This window comes from Chrysochloris asiatica, unplaced genomic scaffold (assembly GCF_000296735.1).
Source record: "Chrysochloris asiatica unplaced genomic scaffold, ChrAsi1.0 scaffold00117, whole genome shotgun sequence".
NCBI lineage: Eukaryota > Metazoa > Chordata > Mammalia > Afrosoricida > Chrysochloridae > Chrysochloris > Chrysochloris asiatica.
The window spans coordinates 9,184,687-9,188,114 of record NW_006408635.1 but is presented as its reverse complement, the minus strand read 5'-3'; the positions used below and the strand labels follow the sequence as shown (position 1 = coordinate 9,188,114).

Sequence of the window (3,428 nt, the reverse complement as noted above, 5' to 3'; positions counted from 1 at the left end):
TGAGCTTCCAGACAAAGACAGACTAGGAAGAAGGAGTGACGAACTACTTCCGAATATTTAGTCACTGAAAACCTTATGAATAGCTGAGAAACACTGTCAGATATAGTGCCGAAAAATGCGCCCCTCAGGTTGGAAGGCACTCAAGATGCGACTGGGGAAGAGCTGCCTCCTCAAAGTAGAGTTGACTGTGATAACGTGAATGGAGTAAAGCCCGTGGGACCCTCATTTGCGGATGGGGCACAACTCAAAATGAAGAGAAAGAACTATAAACATCTATTAATAATCAGAACATAGAATGCATGAAGTATGAATCTAGGAAAATTGGATATTGTCAAAAATGAAATAGAACACATAAACATCGATATCTTAGGCATTAGCGAGCTGAAATGGACTGGTATTGGCCATTTTGAATCTGACAACCACATAGTTTACTATGCCGGGAAGGACAAATTGAAGAGGAATGGTGTTGCATTCATGGTCAAAAAGCACATATCCAGATCAGTCATGAGGTACAATGTTGTCTGTGATAGAATAATATCCATGCACCTACGGGGAAGACCAGTTAATACCACTGTTATTCAAATTTACACACCAACTATTAAAGCCAGTGAGGACGAAATAGAAGAATTCTACCAACTTCTTCAATCTGAAATAGATCAAACATGCAATCAAGATGTATTGATCATACCGGTGATTGGAATGCAAAGGTTGGGAACAAAGAGGAAGGATCAGTAGTTGGAAAATATGGCCTTGGTGATAGAAATGATGCTGGAGATCACATGATAGAATTCTGCAAAGTCAATGATTTGCTCATTTCAAATACCTTCTTTAGACAGCATAAGAGATGATTATACACATGGACCTCACCAGATGGAATACACAAATACCAAATTGACTACATCTGTGCAAAGAGACGATGGAAAATCCCCATATCATCAGTCAAAATAAGACCAGGGGCAAAGTGTGGAACACACCATCAGTTGCTCATATGCAAATTCAAACTGAAGCTGAAGAAAATGAAAACAAGTCCACGAGAGCCAACACATGACCTTGAATATATCCCATCTGAATTTAGAGATCATCTGAAGAACAGATTTGATACATTAAACACTAAAGACCTAAGACCAGAAGAGTTGTGGGATAACATCAAGAACATCACACAGGAAGAAAGCAAAAAGTCATTAAGAAGATAAAAAAGAAGGAAAAGGTCAAAATGGATGTCAGAAGAGACACTGAGACTTGTTCTCCAGTGTAGAGATGCTAAAGCAAATGAAAGAAATGAGGAGGTACAAGAACTGAACAGAAAATTTCAAAGGTCAGTTCAAGAAGATACAGTCAAATATTACAACAAAATGTGCAAAGATTTAGAGTCAGAAAACCAAAAGGGAAAAACACGCTCAGCATTTCTCAAGCTGGGGGAACTGAAGAAAAAATTCAAGCCTTGACTTTTGTTATTGAAAGATTCTCTGGGCAAATTACTGAATGATGCAGAAAGCATCAAGAGAAGATGGAGGGGCCCAGCACACCACCGACAGGAGCACCACTGTCCACCGCTGCCCACTCCTGCAGGCTGACCCACCAGGACCTAAACAGGAGCAGCATGGCCACAAAATGTGAGAAATGTGGACCCGGCGACCCTAACCCTCAGGAGGCCATGAAAGGACCCCAGGAGAAGTTTGTCTACCTTCCCTGTATTTACCGAAACATGGGAACTGAGGCTCCAGACTATCTGGCCACTGTGTATGTTGACCTCCAATCTCCCCAGGATTGCCAGGTCATCCACCAGCTGCCCATGCCCAACATGAAGGATGAGTTGCCTCACTTGGGGTGGAACGCCTGCAGCAGCTCCTTTGGGACAGCACCAAGTCTCGTACCAAGCTAACGCTGCCCAGCCTTACCTCCTCCTGCATCTATGTGGTGGACGTGGGCTTGGAATCACAGGCCCTGAAGCTGCATAAGTTCATTGAGCCCAGTGATATCCATGCCAAGTGCAGCCTGGCTATGTCCACACTAGTCACTGTCTGGCCAGTGGGGAGGTGATGATCAGCACTCTAGGAGACCCCAAGGGTGATGCCAAAGGGGATTTTATGCTGCTGGATGCAGGGACATTTGAGGTGAAGGGGACATGGGAGAGGCCTGGGGTTGCTGCATCAATGGGCTATGACTTCTGGTATCAGCCTTGACACAATGTCATGATCAGCACCAAAAGGATGGCTCCCAATGTCCTACGGGATGGTTTCAACCCTGCTGATGTGAAAGCTAGGCTCTACGGAAGCCACTTACACGTGTGGGACTGGCATCGCCATGAGATCCTGCAGACCCTGTCACTGTAGGATGGGCTCATCCCCTGAAGCTCTGCTTCCTGCACAACGCAGACGTCATCCAGGGCTTTGTGGGCTGTGCCCTCAGCTCCAACATCCAACACTTCTACAAGAATGAGGGAAGTATTTGGTCAGTAGAAAAGGTGATCCAGGTGGCCCCCAAGAAAGTAAAGGTTGGGTGCTGCCTGAAATGCCAGGCCTGATCACTGACACCGTGCTGTCCCTGGATGACCACTTTCTGTACTTTAGCACCTGGATTTACAGGGACCTGCGGCAGTATGACATCTCTCATCCAAAGATGCCTCATCTCACAGGACAGGCGTTCCTGGGGAGCAGTGTTGTTAAGGGAGGCCCTGTGCAAGTACCGGAGGACCAGGAGCTGAAATGCCAGCCAAAGCCCCTGGTGGTCAAGGGGAAGCGTGTGGCTGGAGGCCCCCAGATGATCCAGCTTAGCCTAGATGGCAAGTGTCTCTACGTCACCACATCTCTGTACAGTACCTGGGACAAGCAGTTTTACCCTGATCTCATCAGGGAAGGCTCTGTGATGCAGCAAATTGATGTAAACACGGTACAAGGTGGCCTGAAATTGAATCCCAACTTCCTGGTGGACTTTGGGAAGGAGCCTCTTGATGCAGCCCTAGCCTAAGAGGTCCGTTACCCTGGGGGAGACTGCAGCTCTGAAATTTGGATCTGAAGTTCATGCCTCATCACTTGTCACACATTCGGAGTCCTCACTCATAGGTCTCCACAGGGATCTGGCATCACCCTCCTCCCGCTTGGCCACCAGCTCTACAGAGCTTGTGCTCCTAACGCTGAACTGAGGCTGTTTTAGCATATGAGAGGTGTCTTCTTTTACTGACCCCTGTTATGTGTCATTCACTGTGCAGTATCACTCACATGAGCTCTTGGAAATACCAAGAAATAAACGGTGAACCTGGAAAAAAAAAAAAGTGATGGAGGGAGTACATAGAGTCACTGTAACAAAAGGAATACTTTGGACATATTGTCCAGAGGAAACAGTCGCTGGAGAAGGATGTCATGCTGGGTAAGGTGGAAGGTCACAGAAAAACAGGAAGACCCCTAACGAGATGGATCAGCCAGGTGGCA

The 3,428-nt window shown here is 46.5% G+C and overlaps 1 pseudogene; it reads left to right on the top strand.

Moving 5' to 3' along the window:
* The first annotated feature begins 1,600 nt into the window (after positions 1-1,600).
* On the top strand, positions 1,601-3,015 carry LOC102831122 (annotated as a pseudogene).
* The last annotated feature ends 413 nt before the right edge of the window (positions 3,016-3,428 follow it).